This window comes from Callorhinchus milii, unplaced genomic scaffold (assembly GCF_018977255.1).
Source record: "Callorhinchus milii isolate IMCB2004 unplaced genomic scaffold, IMCB_Cmil_1.0 Scaffold2, whole genome shotgun sequence".
Lineage (NCBI taxonomy): Eukaryota > Metazoa > Chordata > Chondrichthyes > Chimaeriformes > Callorhinchidae > Callorhinchus > Callorhinchus milii.
Genome location: NW_024704743.1, coordinates 41,532,388 through 41,555,058, shown reverse-complemented (window position 1 = coordinate 41,555,058; position 22,671 = coordinate 41,532,388). Strand labels below are relative to the sequence as shown.

The 22,671-nt window shown below is 40.3% G+C and overlaps 1 non-coding gene across 1 annotated transcript; it reads right to left on the bottom strand.

Annotated features, from left to right (window-relative positions):
* Window positions 1–5,092: 5,092 nt before the first annotated feature.
* Window positions 5,093–5,164, bottom strand: trnak-cuu. Its single transcript has one exon. It is a non-coding gene; the product is annotated as a tRNA-Lys (tRNA).
* Window positions 5,165–22,671: the final 17,507 nt, after the last annotated feature.

Here is a 22,671-nt window from a genome sequence, read left to right as displayed (position 1 = left end):
CAAATCAGACATGGTTGACCATCACCTTTTAAAAGAAGCAACATTTATGAAAAGTCAATACAATGAAAGAAAATGCTTCTCAAAATATCTGCATCAAGGAGAATGAAGGAAGTAACATACAAGCATGATTTTTTGTGACCAACGTTCTTAAAGTTAACAAACTACACAGGCCATGAAATTTGTTGGCAGTTCACAACACAAACCCTAGGCTCAATGCCACTTCAGCACACAAACAGACCCAGTGTAGAGCAGAAGTCCCACCTGGGTCTACATTAACTCTTATTTTCTTAGTTTTTCAGAGTATGCAGAATTTGCCAAATTATTAAATTCAGTCTTTGAAACTGTTTTTCTCGATCTATTAACTAACAGAAAAGTAAGTTAAAAATTAACAAGATACCTATGAATTTGCTAAATCCTTCATATTCTGAAATGCTAAGAAAATAGTAAAGAATAAACGTAGACTCAGGTGGAAAGCTTCCCATGAAGCTTGAATTCCCATTACAAATAGGAATTCTTGTCACTGTGGCAAATATGTATCTTCACCCAATAAGTAATCCATTGATGCGTTCACCAGGGATAAGTGTAAAGTTGTCACATAACTATAGGCATTAAAATGATTTCTCTGTCGATTTCAATATCATAGAAAACCAGACCCTCTGAGTATATCGATATTCCAGAATTAACCTGGATTTCAACTTTATCAAATATTACGTTTAAGCTTCAATTCCGTCCGCACCATCTCCTCCCTTACCCCAACTATGTGTGCAAGCCACGGTCCCAGGGGACATGTCTGACCCCTCACATAGCCAAATCTATGCTCCAATAATTCTGATTCAGCACATCAATTGCATTCAACCTCTACATACAAGTGACAGACTTCCAGGTGACATCACTGAGAAGGAGAAAGGTCCTCAGGCTAGGGAAGCAATGAAGCTTCACTGCTGCTGTTCCTTACACATGATTAGGAGCAATGTAAAGACTCTGGGAAAATCAGATGTATTTTTCTGTGTTTTTAGAATCAATTTTATTTTTTTAAACAGAGTTGGAAGTTTGTTTACCCAATACTCTGTTTCTAATCTTAAAAAAAATCTTTAACCCAGATAATCCCACCTTTCAAATCAGCCTCTGTGACAGACATGACAGTAAGCCTCTTGTGTGTGTCAGTGCATCGAGGGCAGCTTGTGAAATGTGTCTGGCTGACAATGCTTCCAGCTGTAATTTGCCCATTTTAAAAATGGAGATATTGGAGTTCGACTTCACTTCGTTTTTATTAATTCTATATTTTATTGGCACATTGCTTGTAACAGATTTAGAAAAATGGCAATTCTGCCAATGTCCACAATAATTCCTGACTTTTAACCCTCAGTACGAGACAAAGTTTAATGCACAATAACATAAGAAATGCTAGACGAAAAAAGACCAAGGTCCATCTACTTGCCTTCCACCTTCCTGGGGGTTGAATGCACATATGTCCCAAACTACCTATGCACTATATCCCATAATGTTATTTCCTAAAAGAAAACTAGCTAATCTGTGTTTTAAAGAATCAACACTTCCTGCTTCAACCGCCTTGCACAGGTTCCACAGGTATTAACTCACTGAAATAGCATTTGCGTTGATTCGTTTTGAATTTACCCCCTTTCAATCGCAGACGTGTCCTCTGGAGTTACTATTGTGGACAAGTTGAAACAGCCAGTCATGATCTATATTGTTTAGCCCCTTTAGAATCTTAAAGACAGCAGTCATGTTGCCTCTCAATCTGATCTTTTCCAGCGTGAACATGCCCAATTTACTTATTCGCTCCTCATATTCCAGTCTATTCCCTCAATCATTCTGGTTGCCCCCTCTGTATCTTCTCGATTTCTCCAATATCCTTTTTGTACTGCGGCAACCACAACTGTACACAATGACCACACAAGTATGGTCTCACAAATAATTTATACAACGGCAGGATTGCCCCATTATTTTGGATTGCTATTGATCTTTAGATACATCCCAACATCTGGTGTGCTTTACTCATTGCCACAGAGCAATGTTGGGAGAGCTTCAATTTATTGTCAATCAGGACCCCTTTTCTTTTCCATACATATTTCATATACAATAGCATATTTCATACACAATAATACATTTCATATACAATAGTTCTACCATTATGCGTAATAATTCCTGTCTTTTAACCCTCAGTGCTGGGCATTTTTAAATATACAATCTTATTAAGTGCACCACTCTTAAATTATTATTTCACAACCTGTTTGATGCTAGTGAATGGTTTAGTTTCTTAAAATATGGCAAGATTATTAACAAAGGAAGGTCACTTAATCTAAAAAAGATCTCTGGTACAGACAGTCTGTGAGGTTATAATGGATTGCCCTCAATACTCGGACTGGCTCATGAGAAACATGTTTTATATTTAACTGAACCCTGTTTCCTTGGTGTGAATGGAGGACAGCACTCAGTTGAGCAGTTTATTAACACAAGTGCACAACTCTCTGAAGATGATTTAATCTTACAAGAGACATCACCATGACCAAGCAGGTTACTGAGACATTTTCATTTCCAGCTTTGTGTTCCAGATGGTTTACCGGAGAAAGACGGAGTCAGAGATGAAAGGAAAAGTTCAGATTTGTTCATTGTCTGTTCCACCACCAGCCGTTAACTGGGAACAGGTTGCAACTCCTCCAGAGAGCCGAGAAATTATATCTTTGGTACGAAGTGAACATACTTTTGCATATTTCTCTCCAACACTGTTCAACACCCACGCTCTGTCTCAGTAACTTGCAATATATTATTTTCCAGTGAATTATCTTACTTCTGTTTCATGATTGGTACCAGTACGCATTCTGTGATTGACTCAGTGCACAGTGCACCAGCAAAAGAACATCCCAGATTATCTACAGAACAGAATTTACAATACATTAGATAATTACTACACAAGGTTACACTGAAGGTCTAAATTACTGAAGGCAATCCATTATAACCTCACAGACTTTCTGTACCATGGATCTTTTTTAGATTAAGTGATCTTCCTTTATTAATAATCTAGCCACATTTTTAAGAAACTAAACCATTCTGATACTGCCTTACAAAGAATGTACAGCACGAAAGTAAGCCATTCGGCCAAATTAGTTTACAGCAGTGTTTATACTTCATCTTGAGGTGGAGATAAGCGGGGTGACATGACTGGCAATGGAATGTAGGAATTGAGTCAGCCCTCTGGGCAGTCTTTGTAGACTGGTTCCTGAGCCAGGCAGGTCCGCAGTATGCCAGGGCACTACTGATGACAGCACAGCCAGCCTGGCTCATCGGCAGGACCTGGAACGGCAGACCAGTCATTGGGGCAGGGAGTCATCCCACTAGACTCCTGTTAACCCTGCAAACCAATGCCGTAATGGGTAGGGTGGTCCTAACTGGACAAGCAGCTGGAAAGCTTGCCAGTTTATACTCCTCATGATACTTCATTGTGACTCAAGCCTCTTTCTGGTCAGATACATCATTATCTTTAGCAAGTTCAATAATAAAATCATTAATAAGTGATTAGTTTAATAGTTCATTAATAATCCTTGCATTTGACATAGTTCCAGTGCCTTGGGACATCCTCCTGACATGAAAGGGGTTATACAAATGTAATTTGTTATTGTTGTTGCTTTAATACATCGTCAAGACATCTTAAAGCACTTCACAGAATATACTATGAAGTGATGTTATTGTATGTATTTTGTGGGCAAACTTGTGCACAGCAATGTCCCACAATCAGCCATGGAGTGAGTCACCAATTTTATTTGAGAGACTATTGGGCAGGAATCTGGGAGAGACTCCCAGCTCTTTTCAAATAGTCCCTGCACAGACAGACTGGATATGACTTCAATGTCTCATCTGAAGGAAAGCACCTTTGACAATCCAGCATTCCCCCAGTACTGCATTGGAGTGTCAGAATAGAGTATGTGGGTTGATATCACAACAGGGGGCTTGAACCCATACCAATTCAGCCAGGCTGACACACATTGAAAAAGCAGCTTGATGCTGTGATGGGAAGATGTAGAGTAGGTTTACTGGAGGGATGAGATCAGATGGGTCAAAGGGTCTTCTTTATCTGAGATAATGTTGTGAAGTTTCCCCTCCTTTTCAAAAATGTTTTTCAAATAATAATCCCTTCAAAAAAAAACAACAAAAAAAAAAATTGGTCACTTTCAATCTTCGACTGTTTGTGGGACATTGCTGTGCGCAAATGGCTGCCGCGTTCGCCCACAAATATACAGTGAATTCACTTTACAGTGTGTTCTGTGAAGCGCTTTGGGACGTCCTCCCGACGTGAAAAGCGCTATATCAAATGCAAGGATTATTATTTTTATTATTATTATTATTATTATTATTATGCATGTATGTATGGTGTGCATGTGAGTGTGAGGTGTCAGCATTACTGTGTGTGTGTGTGTGTGTGTGTGCAGGTGGGGGTAGAGAGTGAACCATTTTAGATAACAACTTCATACAGACTAATTATATCTCTGATGGATACCTTGTCTTTGTGTGCAGAGTCACTCTCCTGCAATACTTCACTGGATGAACTCAATCAGTAAACTATGGATTGAAACTGCTGACTGCCATCCTGATAGAAGGCAAACAAATTTCTCTCTGTATCCATAACTTTACATAGGCTTCGCTAGATGAATGGATCAATTCCAGCAATTGGAAAGGCAAGATGACTATCACCGACAGTGAAAGAAAATGTTGAAGTGTTATCGGGAAGTTGGTTACGCTAACTTTTGTCATGTCGATTGTGACATGCGGTTGAATAAAATGAATAATAATAATCATTGTATTTGATATACCACTTTATCACATCTTCGAGACATCTCAAAGCGCTTCACAGAATATACTGTAAAGTGAATGAACTGTATATTTTGTGAGCAATACTCGGCAGCCAATTGCGCACAGCAGTGTTCCACAAACCGTTGTGGATTGAGTGACCAATTTATTGTTTTTTTTAAGGAATTATTACCCACGGAAAGGCGATCTGCCAATCTACTAACAATGAGGTTCCTACTTACTACTAAGTAAACAGCGGCATGTGGAGTAAGGAAACGTGCTCAACGTTTCACCCTGCTGGGAATCAAACCCAGGTCTCTTGCTTAAGAGGCGAGTGCTCTAACCACTGAGCTGCAGGACTTCATGTGATGATAACAAATGGATTCTATTTATAAATACAAAACAAAAGGCAATAAAGAGCCCTATTTCAAGTGGAATAAGGAGTATTGTAATAACTGCAGTCTGACATGTTATAATATCTGACAGATAATTGGAGTCTGTAAAATGAGAAGCTGCATTATAACTGACCATGTTGCAGTGTGGATGCTCAATAGCAATTCAACAGTTGCAAAGGGTCAGTACAAATGTCACTAAGCTCTGCTGTTTCTATGTTCTATGTGCAGAAAGCAGGATGGCACTGATGTACTGAATGGCCTGGACGGAGAAACCATTCTCCAGACGTAAGAGAAGAATTTAGCCTGAATCAAATTCAAAATTATATATTTTTGATAATTATCTTTGTTGGGTATTAATCTCCATTACCATATAGTGGAAACTACCCCCATATATTATGCATATATTTTTGTAAAATGTCAAAAGATGTGGTGGCAATACAGCAATAACTTCAACAACAACTTGTATTTATATAGCGCCATTCATGTGGGGTAGGTCTATGAGTGCTTAACAATAGTGGAACTTAACGCTGAGTTAATACAGCCAAAGACAAAGCTGACTGATAAACAACAACAACAACAAAATTACATTTGTAAAGCACCTTTCACGTTGGGAGGACATGATAAAGGCAGGAAGGTAAGGATTGCATGCATGAGAAAATGGAAGATTTCTTTAAGCAGATTTTTACCATGAATACTCATAAAATATTTTCCATACCCCACCTACATAGAGCAACTACTTTCATTTATATAGCACGCTTTGTGCGAAGAAGCATTTAACTTCAATATATTCATATATAAACAGAGCGATTCCACCACGAGTTGAAGCTATCGTAGTATAAAACTATAACCTATTCAATTACCCTGGCAATGTATAATCAATAGCATCTTTGAATGAATCTCCAATGGAAAGAATACTCTGCCTACAAAATACAATCAATACTCTTTACATGTTATGGAGCGCTTTGAGACAAACTCCCAACATGATAGGTGCTATATCAAATGGAAGAATTATTATTATTATTATTGGTCAATTGGTAAAATCATGCAAAATGTTAATGCTATTAAATAAATTGACTCCATCCTTATAGTAAATCTTCAAAACCCCCAAACATTCCATCAAAGGTAACAGCTCCAATATTACCCAATTCTGAATATGTTTAACTCTTGCAACTGGCAAGAGTAGGTATCGTGTGAATGGAGATCAAGAGATATACAAGCAAGCACTCTTCTGGAAACCAGTAAGGTGGAAGAGGTGAAAATTATCATTGCAATGGATAGCATTACCAGAAAACTATTGTCAGAATATTTAGGGGAACTCAGGTGTTTATTTAATCCCAACCAGGAAAACATTTGCTTTGACCAGATTATGTAATGCTTGCTTTGATGATCTTGAAAATAACAAAGATCCAAGAATTGCAGTTATGATTTGCCATTTTGTCACAATCATAGCCTTGCCAGAGTATATATTTATTTAATTAATAATAATAATTAATTAGTTGTAAAAAGTATTAGATGTACAGAGGTTGCAGCAGCTGACAACATTGGAAATCAAACTGGAAAACCTGATGCATGTTTAGAGACAAGCATTGCAAACAACATGGTAATTTATTGTTCGGGAACCTAAAACACACACTCACTATGTTGGTATCTCTGTGCTGCTGGAGGTCTGAGAGGTTGATGTAGGCAGCACTCACTTGAGTGGCAGGAACGTAATTGGGCAGTATTCCCATTAGTATGCAAAAGAGAAATAATTTTTAATACAACAAGCAGTGTTGTCTCACCTCATTAGTCCACATTCGGTCTGGATTGTATTAAGAAGCTTATGTTCCTGAAGGTCGATTTGTTCCTCCTTGGTTACATCCCTGAGGTTTAACATTCACATTCAGGACCCTTAGTTTGTGGATTCAGTCTTAATCACCACTGAATCAATCCGTTTGAGCAAGCAGGTCTAGCAGACTTCAGCACATTTCAATTCAGGGCCTCATTAAGTTTTGTAATGGTAAACAGAACCGTCTGTATTTAATCTTACTTTCAAAATAACTCTTGCCGTCTGAAATCTCACTACTGCCAGAATAGGGGCAAATGAATGAGACCAGAAGTCATCTTTATCTTTGGTCAGCATGGAACTTGACATATGCAAAAATGTGTCGCCATGCTTAAAACTGGACTGAAAGCTCTTTATGTGAATACCACTGACACATGGAAATTTTCCTGTCTCTAGCAAGGGAAACACACTCTTTCCCTGGAGGGACTCACCCTGTTTACTTAATCCTGGAGAGTATTTGGCACAGGTTGCTGAGAGTCAAGGTTTGCAGTACCTTTGACCAGCCTCATTCAGGAATCAGATGAGCTATATCAAGACAAAGGATTGACTCTCTTCTGACCTTCATTGAAAAGCATGTTACCTTGGAACCAGCTCAGCTCCAGGGAGTCTCTGAAACCATCCCCTACAAGAAGGATAATCAAACAGAAGTGAAGCAGTATAATTAACTAGAGACCAACTCCAGACAGTGCTAGTCATAAAGCAATCAGCTGACAAATTCTGACTATTTAAGAGATGCACCATTATTTAGGTAGCAGGACTAACACTCCACTATAATGAACAAGAAGTGTTAAATTTTATAGCACAAATTCTAGCATTTGATTTGACAAGCCTTATAATATTGCTGAGACATCTCAAAACGCTTCACAGTTCACACTGCAAAGTGGTATGACTTATGTCTGTATTTTGAGGCGGAACATGGCAGCTAATCAGCCATGAATTGAATGGCCAATTTTATATGTGTGATTATTGACCAAGAAAAAAACTTCTTTGTCTTTTCAGCTTAGGATCTCTTCCTATTGGGGTTGCTTCCAGAGCAAGGTTAATTGGTAATTTGTTTGACAAATCACAATTTTTAAATTGGGGGAAAAAACAAGTAATTTGTATTTAAATCCATTTATTTAAGATGATTAAATATAAACACTGTAGCTTGAGTTTGGTTCCAGCTCAGTTCCAAAGGTATTAGTCTCCTTTGTCTGCTTACTTAATCAACCACCTCCATTTCATCTCAGCAAATGATTTATCCTATCGTGCCTGGATGTTCGGTCATCTGCGGGGTACCCCAGGGCTCCATCCTTGGCCCATTTCTTTTCCTTATTTATATGCTTACAGGTGGAAGTTTACACGGTGTCTGCGGATGACATCTGGGCAATGTCATCTGCAGACACCGTGTAAACTTCCACATGTATGCGGATGACACAAAAATCTACTTATCTCCTCCAGTACTAACTCCAGGTCCACTGATGTTCTATCAGCTTGTCTGGCAGACATCAAGGCCTGGATGAGTGTAAGCTTCCAGCAGTTGAATGTGGACAAGACAGAAGCCGTACTCCTTTGCTCCCTTCAATGTCTTCACTCCTGCGGATCTAAACTCCTCAACTTCCCTGGACTCTCCCTCAGATTCTCTGAACCAGTGCGCAATCTAGGCGTCCGGTTTGACATCCAGCTGTCTTCCTACCCCACATCCGGTCCCTTACCAGCAACACCTTCTTCCATCTCTGCCACATTGCCCGCCTCCGACCGTATCTTAACCCAAATGCGGCCGAAACTCTTGTGCATGCGTTTGTCACCTCCCACTTGGATTATTCCAACTCACTCCTCACCAGTCTCCCCAGCTCCACCATTCACAAGATTCAGCTCATTCAGAACTCTGGCGACTGCATACTGACCCGGACCAAACTCCGTACCCACATCTGGGTAAAGTTCTGGCCAGGCTCCACTGGCTCCCCATCACCAACCCCATCACCGAACAAATGACTTCAAGATCCTCACTCTCATGTTCAAATCCATTCACTCCCTGGCACCTCCCTACCTCTCCGACCTCCTTCCTCCTCAATCCACCAGCCAGCGCCTCCGCTCGACCGGCACTGGCCTCCTACTCATCCCTTGCACCCTCCGGAGTGAAAGGAGTGCTTTCTCCAGTCGGAGTGTAGTGTTATTGCGTGTAATATTCTGATTGTTATGCTGGATAAAACTGTATGCTGATGTAATAATATAATATCAATGTTAATGCAGAGACTATTGCTGCTTGTGTGTGAATAAAGATCTTTTCTTTGAACCTTTGTGTCAACTCCTATTGAGTAAACTGGGGCTCCGGCAACCTTACACCACCATTGGAGGTCACGGTTTCAGCCACTGCTCCCTGAAACTCCGGAACACTCTCCCTCAATCCCTCCGCCTTCCCCCTCTCCCCTTATTCAAGTCCTGCCTGAAAACCTTCCTCTTCGACTGTGCTTACGGCCACCACACCCTGGCTCGGAGTCAGGCACCATCACTGTTCAGCGCTCTGAGACACTACCCTGCATGGAGGGCTCTGTATAAGTGCAAGTTGTTGTTGTTCTTTTGCCTGAAATGCCTTATGTAAAAGGAGCTTGAGCAGTTTGAATCCATTTCCAGACAGGGTAGGTCCACAACAAAAAATGTGTTCACCTTTAACAGGCAGTTTCATGCAGAGAGGCCACAGGGTGGCTGTGATAAGAAATAGACATATCAAGCTGTTACATTAAGTGATATTCCTCTCAGGTCAGGGTTAAAGCATATTACTGGGGCAGAACAGTTTCACTTTGCTTCGGTAGCTGACCTGGTAATGTTTGATGCTGAAACCGGGTGGCTGAAATAGGAAAGTGTCAACATCCTGAACCTTGATCAGCAAATTCACCAAAAGAAAGCACAAGAAGATTGTGTAGCATAAAATCTACTAATCGCCCATAAATCAGTCTCCTTACCGCTTGACCACAGAGGACAATCAACCTGCTGTGCCTCACCATTGTTCTTCAGCCACAGTAGTTATTTCCTCCTGTTCTGCTCTCTGTGATGTTATCATCAGTTATGAACTTAGGTATCCGATTGACATCCAGTCGCCTAATTCAAGTTTTCTACCTTGGGCATTTCAATCTTATAAATGAGGCAACATTAGCTTGATGGATGCAGTTCCATTTAATATGCTTGTTGCTAAGGAGACATTTACTTGTTTGATCTCCGACCTGCCTCGCAGATACTTTCCTCCGATTCTCACTGCAAGAAAATGCTGGACTTACTTGAATCCAAAATCGAGGGAATCTGCTCAGCTGCCACTGCCCCCCCAATTTCCAACCTGTCTCTACCCTCATCCCACACAATTACCCATCCCTCTTTCCACACCTTTGAACCTGTCACTCCCTCCTCTGTCTTCAACACGGTAACCTCCGTGAAGTCCACCACCTGCTCCCTTGACCCCATCCATCTCCACCCCTCTCCTTAAATCCCAGCTCCACCTCCTTGCCCCACTACTCGCCGACATCATTAACCTATCCATGTCATCTGGCATTGTTCCTTCCCCCCTCAAAATAGCCACCATCAGCCCCACCTTGAAAAAACCCTCCCTCGACCCATCAGAGCTATCCAGCTACCGGCCCATCTCAAATCTCCCCTTCCTATCCAAGGTCCTCGAGAGAGAGCCGTTGCCTCTCAGCTTCACTCTTTCCTCTCCTCTCACTCTTTCCACGAACCCCTCCAATCGAAACTGCTCTGGTCAAGGTCTCAAGCGACATCTTGACCATGTGTGACCAGGGCTCCCTCTGCCTCCTCATCCTCCTCAACCTCTCCACCGCCTTTGACACAGTGGACAACTCAATCCTCCTCCACTGCCTCTCCTCCCACCTCAACCTTCAAGATTCTGCCCTTGAATGGTTCAGATCCTACCTTTCACACCGCCTCCACTTCGTCATGGCAAACATTTTCTCCTCCAGCCCCCGCACTGTCTTGTGCGGTGTTAACCAGGGCTCTGTCCTCGGTCCCCTCCTCTTCACCTTCTACATGCTCCCCCTTGGTGACGTCATCTGCAGACATGGGGTAAATTTCCATATGTATGCGGATGATACCCAACTCTACCTCTCTGCTTCCACCCTGAACTCCAGGTCTACTGAGCTCCTGTCCGACATCAAGTCCTTGGACGAAGGCCAACTTTCTCCAACTCAACGTCAGCAAGAACAAGGCCCTCCTGATTGGCTCACGCCAGTGCCTCTGCATCTCAGGCGCTGGCAGCATCAGCCTCCACGGCTGCACACTCAACCTCACAAAGCTAGTCAGGAACCTGGGTGTCTTGTTTGACCCTCAACTGTCCTTTCTCCCCCACATCCACACTATGACTGGCACTGCCTACCACAACCTCCGCACCATTGCCAGACTCCGACACTGCCTCATCCCTCAGGCTGCCGAAACCCTCACCCATGCATTCGTCACCTCAAGGCTTGATTACGGGAACTCCCTCCTCATCGGCCTTCCCAACTCTTCCCTTTACAAGCTGCAGATCATCCAAAACTCTGCAGTTCGTGGACTCTCAATGCCAGGCTCCACGACCCCATCACTCTCACCCTCGCCTGACTCCACTGGCTCCCCATTCCCCAGAGGATCGAGTTCAAGATCCTCGTCCTCACCTTGAAGGCCATCCATGGCCATAGCTTTGCCACCTCCTACCTCTCTGACCTGCTGACTCCCTACCAACCTGCCCACTCCCTCCGTTCATCAGGCTCCAGCCTGCTGCATGTCTCCCGCCCGACCCGTCCTATCATCGGTGGCCGGGCTTTCAGCCTCTCTGCCCCCACACTCTGGAATTACATCCCACTGTCTCTACAATTCGCTTCCTCCCTTGCATCCTTCAAGGCCGGTCTCAAGACCCTTCTCTTTGACCGTGCCTTTGGTCTCCCTCCCACCTCTCTGCCTTCCCTCACCCCTACACCACCCCTCCCCCATGCTCGGGCCCTGACATCTGACTGTTCAGCGCTTTGGGACGTCCTCCCGACGTGAAAGGCGCTCTATAAGTGTAATTTTGTTGTTGTTGTTGTAGTTACTTGATGTAGAGACTTTTTATTCAATAGAAACTGGTGATAAATTTCTATCAACTTTATTTCACAGAACCTGTGGACAATAGAAATTATTCCCTCACACTATTTAACCCACTCAGCTTTGCCTTGAGAAAGACACACATTTTCATTGTGCCACAAAATACACATAGTCCCATCACTTTGCAGTATATCCTGTGAAGTACTTTGAGATTCCTCGGTGACACGAAAGGGCACTATATAAAATGCAAGGGTTATTGTGTTCTTATTAAACTGAAGAAGTTTTATAGGGTGATAGTTGGGAATTCAGATAATTCCAACCAGTCTAATAACATAGAAAAACTTTGTTAGCCAAGCAGTATGGTTACACTACCGATCTCATGATGGATGATGTCACTCGATATTCATGCAGAAATCCATTGGCTCTGTTGGCATCATGCTTCAAAACCATTATGTCGCACTTCAAGATGCTGCATTGCACACTAACCCATTGTGAAGTGTAATGACTGCCAATCCAGCAAGCTGGCTTTCTTGTTAAGTTTTGTTAAGTACTGGAGGGGATGGGGAAAGTCTACACCTCAATTACAGTATGAGCCAACCGCTACTACAGAAGCATGTCATAATGGAGGTTCTACTGCACATGTTAACACATGTTGATTAATAGCTAACCAAATTAATTCTTCTCAAATAATCATAGTCAGTGTATTTTTGAGGGTGGGGCATTTTTCCATTGTACACAGTAATGGTCGTTTTATGCTTTGCTTCATCTGAGTTTCAATATTCCATGCTCTCTCAGTTCCATAAATGTATTGCATATTTGGATGGGTAGATTCCTTCGGCTAAGACGACAAACATTTGCATTTATGTATTGAGCACTTGAGCTGTTGTGGAGTGGGTGCGGGAAGGTGAATAGAAGAGCAATCTAAAGTGTGGATCTTAAGATAGATTGCTATTTATATAATGGACTTTCATATGATTCCTCCTCAGAAAAAAATAATTTCAGGAAGCAACACATTTCAAAATAGGGCTGTGAGCAAAAATGTAACGTAAAATAACATCTTTTCCATTGTATTGATCCTTCTTGATCTGCAACAGAATACTTAGTCATTTCTATCAAATTTATGAAAGCAGATATCAATGCCTAATAATTGACATATATTTTACATCTCTGGAGCAGATAACATCGTCAACCAATTTATGCCAATCTCCTGTGAAGCTCAAACGCTCCGTGGTTGGCATCTATAATCACAGCCATACATAGGATGTAAAACGCAATAGAAAACAAGAGAGCATAGGTTTAGAGTTGCAAAGGGCAATTTCAGGACAGACACTAGGATATTTTTCTTTACTCAAAGAGTAACTAATGCCTAGAATGGGTTATCAGGAAAAGTGGTAGAGGCCAGGATAGTGGATACATTTAAAAACAGCTTGATGCTGTGGCAGGAGATAATAGGGTGGCTGCTCTGGAAGGATGAGTTCACCTGGAAGGAAGGCCTAAGGACTGTGTACCTCCAGATCAATCTTGTGATCTAGTGATATGTCTTTGTCAACAATGATAAGCCTATCAAATTTTTACGTCCAAATTTGCAAAGGGGGTGGTTGACCCCTTACCCTGCCCCCCAGTCCAGCTGATAATTATTATCTTTTTGACCACAATTTTAGTTTGTGTGCGTGTGTGCACATACAAATACACAGTCACTACACTGGCAATTTTTTTTAAAAGCACTTTGAGTTGCTTCGACATTATACAATGCTATATCAAATGCATTATTCTAAATATATATTTCTTTATTTCTATGCTTTATCTGTCACCTGCCACTTCTAGACACAGTAACAATGAATTGCAATCAATCGATACTGTTTCCAATGGCTGAGTTATCTGAAACCAGGGAACACAAATATAAGATAGTGACTAGGGAATTTAAAAGAGAATTTGGGAGTAACTATTTCAAAAAGTAGTGAGATTGTATGAACTTGCAGCCTGAAGCTGTGGTTGAACCAGATAGTAAAGATGCTTTCATGAGGTAGTTGGACCTTCACATGGGAGAGATTGGAACAGAATTGTATTGAAGGGTGTAAGAAATGGGTGAAGACTCATGTGCAGTATAAACGCCGTCATGGACTAACTGGGCCGAATGGCTGGTTTCCATGCTGTACATTATTTGTAAATCATGTGATTCATTCTATAATTGGTAGGGTTTTTTTATTGTTGAATATTTGGATTCTACTTAGCCATTTAGGAAACACTGAAATTTGTGTTTGACTTAGATAAAGGAAAATAGGTCTTCTTGCTTGAGAAAGTACCAGACTAGCACTCTTGCCTCTGAGTCAGAAAGTTAGATGTTCAAGCACCACAACAGAGTCCTCTCTAATAATCCAGTGCAAAGCTGATGGAGTCTGCATTGTCAGAGGTGCCATTAAACCAAGATCCTGTCCAATTATTCAGGAGAACATTAACAAGCCCATGGTACCATTTGAAAAGAGCAGGGCATTTCTCCTGGTGACTTGGTTAATAATTCCCCAGATTCAACATTCACTTCATGGCTGCTTTTGAGAAGTTGCTGTGCACAAAGTGGCTGACTGATTCACCCAAACATACGCAGTCACTATACTTTACATATACCCTGTAAAGCGCTTAGAGGCATCTCAACAATATACGGGTGGTCACTAGTGCTTTGAGACGTCTCGATGAGGTGATAAGGCGCTATATCAAATGCAAGGATTTATTTTATTGTAAAGTGTCAGACAATAGTACTGTACTACACAGGAGGAGAGCTCAGTGCTCACTCTTGTTTATGTTGAATTTATAATGGGGGATTGTGATTTCTGGCAATCAAAAGGATGCAGGTGGTATATAAAATGGTTGAGAGACTGGAACTCACTCTCAGATCAGAGAACAGCATAAATGGAGAAATGAAGCAGCCTGTTGGTGAACAAAGCGGTAACAGAAAATTGGCGCTATAACAATACTCCTGCTCCAAATGGTATAAACTGAGGATAAATGGTAGATGCAAATTGAAGAGAGGAAGAGGGAGATTCTGGATGACTGTGCACCTGAGATTAAACATTTAAACCCAGTGAACAGTCATTAGCACAGAGCAAAGAGTGAAAGAATCAGTCCAAAGGCATTAATAGCAGAGCAATCCTAGTTAAAAGTCATAATTAAAATGAACTAAGAACAAATTCTTGCATTCAGATCAGGAGCCATAGCCATAGTATGTACTCAAAGACATAAAGCAGTAGCATGGAAAGTATAAAAAAAACAGGAAAAATGACTTAGAAATAACAAGGGAAATACATGCCTATAACAGAGCTTAGCCTCAGAGTTAGCAGTACTATGAGAATTAAGGAAAAAAGGAAAGAGCTGAATGTAATGTAAAGTAAAAGCTCTAGCAAAGCAAAAATCTATTGTACAGGCAAGTGAATGAAGAAAAAAACGACATATAGATAAAAGCAAGCGAGCACCCAAACGATGATGTGGAATGATGGAATGTTGGATAGAAGCTTAAAAGCCTGAGGGAATTCTGTCAGACAATAATCAGTAAATCTTTTGTTTTTTCTCTCTCACCAAACAAGAAAACGTTTTCCTGACTATTGTATGCAGCCCTCCCCCTGACAAATGAGCAAGTTACAAAGAGACCTGAATTCAGAAGAAATGAATAATAATGCTTGCATTTGATATAGTGTATATAGCGATATAGCATAGGCCAGGACAAACTCCTATCTTTTTTAATAGTGCCATGGGATATTTAACGTCTATCTAAACACATCTATGGTTTAATGTCCCATGCAAAAAATGGAAACTCTGACAATGCACCACACTCCCAGGCTACATTGGATAGTAAGCCCAGACTTTATGAGTTCTGAGTCCTGACATGGGGCTTGAATCCACAGGCTTATGATTAAGAGACGAGAGTGCAACTAACTCAGCCAAGATTCCAGCTGATCATGAAAAGAGGCTCTGGACCAAAGCATTATGTCAAAGTTAAGTGAATTGGGTGGGGGAGAGGTGAAGTTGGAATGTTCATTTTAGGCATCAGTTGATAAATATTGATTGAAAGTTCACTGTTTATTAATAATAATAATCCTTGCATTTGATATAGCGCTTTATCACGTTTTCGAGACGTCTCAAAGCACTTCACAGAATATACTGTAAAGTGAATTGACTGTATTTTGTGGGCAAAATGCGGCAGCCAAGTGTCCCACAAACAGTCATGGATTGAGTGACCACATTTTCTTTTAAGGAATTATCCCCAGAAAACCGATTTACCAATCGACTAACAACCTGGTTCTTACTTACTGCTAGGTAAACAAAGGTGTGTGGAGGAAGGAAACTTGCCAAATGTTTTGCCCTGCTTGGAATCGAACAACAACTTGCATTTATATAGCGCCCCTCACACAGGGTAGCGTCCCAGAGCGCTTGAATGTAGCCATTCAAATGTAACCACTTAGCATAACCACTAAACTACAGGACTCCACTGTAGCTAACATTGAATTAACATTGAATCTATTGTGAAACATTATATTATCATCCTCTATTTTCAATCAAGACCCTTTGAAAATGTTTTGTTTCCATTATTAGTGTCTAACACAGATAATATGGTACAATGTTTTTCACTTCATTGACTTATTGATTCCCCATTAAACAATTCAGGAAAATATCACTATTTTAATGATCAGCACCCAGTAGATCCCATTGTTAAGCTTGTTTGTCATTGTTGACAACATTAACAGAATTATAATAAATATTGGGACAATTGAGATATTCCTTAGTATGTTCCTTGGCTAAACAAGGAATGCTTTAAGAGGAACACAGCAAATTTTGCCCAATTATTCATTCAACTTTAACTTGTAGTCATTTAGTCATTCCTTTACTGTTGCTGGGGTATTATTGACAATACCATTTAGAAATTTCTGCAGTGGATACGCCTCTGTCAAGAATAATGAAGACTTCACAAAACATTTGTTAAAAAGTGATAATGAAAGAAACACTGGAAGTCTTAAGTGATTTCACCTAAAATATAAGACAAGGACATAAACTGGGCTATATTCTTTATGCTAGAAAGTTCAATGCACTTTTACAATGTGTGTGGTTAATGGCTTTTACATTAAAGTGCACGTTAATGGAATCCAATATGCAATGATTTCTAATGGTATCCTTCACCAGGAAATATTCATGCCCATAAGCAAAACTTGCACTCTGACACAATTTATTTTCAGAATGGAGCTCCATTCTGCTGGAGGTCAATATGATATGCATGACTTCTGGTTACTGGAAGGAATCCTTACTTGGAAACCTGTTAGAAATCACCTCATATTTGACAATATTGGTGATTGGTGTCAACCTGGCCCAGTTCGTCTCACCTCTGAGTCAGAATGTCTAGGCTGACATTTTAGTGCAGTGCTGGGGTGAGCTACATTGATGGGCTGATACATTAACAGAACATCTGCCAGTTCAGGTGGACGTTAAAGATTTTCTGGCACATTTTGACAAGCAAAGGGAGATTTCTCCTAGTTTACTGGCCAACAATCCTCAGATAATACTAGTCTTGCACTTCATGGCTGTGTGTGGTACATTGCTGTGTGCAATGTTCCACAAACTGGCTGCTGGGTTTGGCTATCAAAACGCACAGTCACTACAGTTTACAGTAATTCCTGTAAAAGACATTGAAACATTCTCCTGAGGTGAAAGGCGTTACATTAAATGCAACAATTTTTATCATTGTCATTTTTTTTGGTCAGGTAAGTTTCTGACACGTGGAAACCCATCACAAACTTAAGAGTATTCAAACTAGAAAGAGTGTATACCGCCCACACAGAGACCTTTCCCTGTGTTTGGAATGGAATCCACACTGTCTCCCTGAAGGGACACACCCTGCTTAACTCATTTCAGAGAATATTAGTTGAAGGTTTCCGAGAGACAATGTTTGGGGATCTCAGATTCAGCATTGGATATTGCTGGACTTCATCATTGAGAGCACTATCTTGTAAGCTTCCTGTTGCATGTCCAGTTCGGACCACCCTACCTATTAGGCTTTATTTTTTATGGTTAACAGGAGCCGAGTGGGAAGAATCCCTGCAACCAGTGATTGGTCTGCCCCTCCAAGTCCTGCTCAAGAGTTGGTTAGTCTGTTATCAGCAGTGCCCTGGAGTACTTCACCTTTGTCAGAGTAAACTAAACATTATATAATATATATATATATATATATATATATATACATGAGAGAGAGATAGAGAACTGAATTTGTGTAATTGGAAACATTTTGGATTGCAAATCAAAGTAATTCCCCAAAAACATCTTTGAGAAAGGCAAGTACTATCAAGCATAACTATTGCTTGACAATAGTGGGGACAATCTGATATTAGAGTCCAATGGCTTAGTTTTTGTAGCTTAGATAGTAAAATGTTGTTGTAAAATGTTGAAATTTTCTGCTGAGAATATTTCTGTCCTATCTAAATATCAAATGCCTCTGTGACAAACAGTGTTATAATTATAATAATAATAATCCTTGCATTTGATATGGCACTTTCAAATCTACTTGACAACTCAAAGTGCTTCACAGAATATTCTGTAAAGTGAATTGACTGTATATTTGTGGGTGAAACACGGCAGCCAATTGCACACAGCAGTGTCCCACAAACAGTCAAGGATTGAGTGATCAAATTCTTATTGGTTTTTTTCTTGAGGGATTATTATCTTGTAGATTCAGCAAACTTGCCCAAGGTTTTGCCCTGCTGGGTATCGAACCCAGGTCTCTCGCTTGCAAGGCAAGTGCTCTAACCACTGAGCTACATACTATATGCAAGCCCAATGTGAATGAAAATTGTAGGCATAAGCAGCTGACTAGGTGTAGTCAAAGAGTTGTGGTGGACATTAATTAGTTCACTTATGGAAACATTCTTTCCTTTCTGCTCTGTGCACCTTGACACAGGAATTTATCTATGGGTCATGAATCATAGTTTTGATCATTCATCTGATTTGAATCTGATTGACAATTAAATTTATTTGATCAGTAGTAACTGTGAAGCATAATGTGCCCTCACATTCAAAGTACAAATGTACTGCTGGCAATGGCACCAAGAAACAGATTGTGCTAGTATAGTATAAACATCACAAAACACAATTTTTATATATAACATTTGTGAACAATGGTCAAGCCTGAATTTTACTATTCTGTAATAAGATGTTTACAGACTAATCCACTCTACCACCTAAAAACAATTGTTTGTATAATTGTCACAATAACGCTCAAATCAAAATAAGATAACACTGTCCTATTTTCATGCCATCGGCATATTTTCCCACTGAGCAGCACAAAAATAGATGAATTAGAGTTTGAGAATGTGAATTAAATTCTATTCAAGGAACTGCACTGCAGTGTAACAGAAAGATGAGTGACATATTTTACTCTGAGATCTAGTGCTTGGTTTGATGCACACAACCAACCTCACACTTTTCTGGCACTCGATAGCTCTTTCATTTTTTTGTTAAATTTATGTGCAGTCCTAAAAAAACGAAATAAATTTGTGGTGTCACAAGAAGCTCACAAACAGCTATTTAATTTACCAAGAAAGGAGAAATAATGCACTAGTAATGTTGTAGTCTTATTACATCAAAGTAGGCACTGGAAGAGAATTGAGAGTGGCCATTTTTTCTCTGTATACAACAGATGTGTATGTCCAGATGCTTTGAGATTCAGATTTTGATGGGTACTCATCCCTAAGTGCAATGCGTTCTGGTAAAATTATTACCCTGGTGTGATTCACCATGCTACGATTTTATGTATTCCCTCACTTGTAATTTTCTCTTTTATTTTTCAGCATGTAGGTATAAATTGGAATGTCAATCCCAGTAGTGTAATATCACTATATTTTAGAGGCTGGATAGACAAAGTCAAATTTGTGCAGAGATGTGCCATTTGTCACTGCTAGCTCCATAAGTGCATTATGAATGCAGATGTTCAACCTAAATGTTAAGAGCGGCTCCAATCGTGTTTCCAAGAATGTATCTCGGGTTGATTTAGAATTGAGTTTCAGAATCAAACCTTATCGAGACCGCATGCATCTCTATTACCTGTCAGTCTAGATCTCTACTGGGTCCCTTATGTTGATTCAAATGACAGCTATTTCTCATAGTGCTAAGTTCAATCATGTTAAGAACAATATAAATCAATCTAACACTGTTGCAGCTGTATCCAGCATTTCAAAATCAAAGTACTTATAGTTTTCACATTGGCAACAGATTGTCTCAAAATACCTACTTAAAACTGTTTGATTTCCTTAACCTGCTCCTTCTCAAAAGATTTTTCTCTGTGCTCCGGAAAGTACACTCAAAGGTCAATATAGCAACACGTGAATGGAAGAAGAACTTACTTGTGGATTGAAATAGGTATACAGTTGAATACAAGAAAACCCGATAAGAGGGAACTCAGATGGTAATTATAATAATAATAATCCTTGCATTTGTTGCAGCACTTTATCACGTCTTTGAGATTTCTCAAAGCGCTTCACAGAATATACTGTAAAGTGAATTGACCATATTTTTTGTGGGCGAAATGCGGCAGCCAATTGCGCACAGTAGTATCCCACAAATTAATTATTAATTATCATTTTTTAAAAAGTAATTATTACCCCTGGAAAAGCGATCTGCCAACTGATTAACAACTGGGTTGCTAATTACTGCTAGGTAAACAGATGCGTGTAGAGTAAGGAAACTTGCCCAACATTTCGCCCTGCCAGGAATCAAACCCAGGTCACTCGCTTGCGAGAAGATAGTCTAACCACTGAGCTACATGAATCCATGCAGCAATATTTGCCAAAATATTCAATAATGTTTACAGGAATATTCAACTGTTCCTGCAAATAAAGGCCTATGAGACCTTCAATACTTAGATAAACTTAAGTTTTGAGGCCCGTCAAAACAGAACTTTAAGATAGCTAAAGTATTGCGGCCAATTTAAAGTTACTTTCACTTATTTTGACAGCTCAAATCTTCAAAGACAAGCATCGTAAGACATTTTGTCATTTCTCATTTAAACAGACATGATAATAAACTCCCAATGCACTGAAGCGTGATTTCACTTACCAAAATATTTAAATATGTGTCTACAGATTCTTGTTGTGTTGTGAAGATTATTGGAGTGTAAATGTGACATTTTGAATTGCCAAGCTGAAGTGAAAAATTTGAATAAATTGATTGACCTTTACCTTTTCCCTCAGTGGTTAATAAAGTTGAATGTCGATCTCTTCTTAAATTATTGTTATATTATTACCATTTTAGTTATTTACAATAATGTGTCATTATTATTGAAAATTTTCTAACAAAATTTCATAGAATCATAGAATCATAGAATCGTACAGCACAAAAAGAGGCCATTCGGCCCATCGAGTTTGTGCCGGCTCTTTGAATAGAGCAATTAATGTCAATCCCGCTCGCCAGCCCTTTCCCCATAACCCTGCAAACCCGTCTTCTTCAAATACCCGTCCACCGCATTTTTAAAAGTAGTTATCGAATCGGCCTCGACCACCCTTTCAGGCAATGCGTTCCAGATTCGAACAACTCGCTGCATGAATATATTTCTTCTCACCTCCCCTCTGCTTCTTTTGGAGACTATTTTGAATCTGTGACCTTGAGTCACCAACACACCCACCAGTGGAAACAGTTTTCCCCTTTCTACCCTATCAAACCCCTAATGATTTTGAAAACATCTATTAGGTCTCCTCGTAACCTTCTCTGCTCCAATGAGAATACAACAACAACAACAACAAGATTTCATTTATAGAGTCTTTCACTTCAGGAGATGTCCCAAGGCACTGGACAGTTGGGTCGGGAACCGAGCAGGGGGGAAATGGTCAGGGTGAGGGGAGGGAAGGGAGGGAGCGTGGAGGGGGTAGAGAGTCGAGAGGGGAGCTGAAGGCACGGTCGAAGAGAATAATCCCAGCCTCTCTAGCCTTTCCTCATAACAAGGTCCCTCATTCCTGGTACCATCCTCGTAAATCTCCTCTGCACCCTTTCCAATGCCTTAAGATCCTTCCTATAGTGTGGTGCCCAGAACTGGGCGCAGTATTCCAACTGAGGCCTAACCAGTGTTTTATATAGGTTAATCATAACCTCCTGACTCTTGAACTCTATGCCCCTAATTATAAAGCCTAGTATCCCATATGCCCTTTTTACAGCTTTATCTACCTATCCTGCCACCTTCAAGGATTAATTTACATCCCCTCATTCTTTCTCCTAAAATGCATTACCTTGCATTTCTCCACATTGAAATTCATCTGCCATGTGTCTGCCCATTTACCATTCTGTCTATGTCTTCCTGCAGTTGGCTACTATCCTTCTCACTGTTTAATACCCTACCTAACTTTGTGTCGTAATAACAAATAAATGCTTTCTTGAGTATCTTAGTTGAAACTAAATAAGAAAATCTGAAACTGAATTGTTTTATATATTTTTATATTGGTATGGTGGGGGGCAAGGTAGATGGATGGATCAAGGCAAATAATTCCATATGTTTGGCATATAGTGTCTGATGGCATGGTCACCATTGGTGGAGCAGAGGGATCAGGGGATGTGCAAAAACCCAAGCCAGCTGAATGAAGTGGCGGGTAGAAA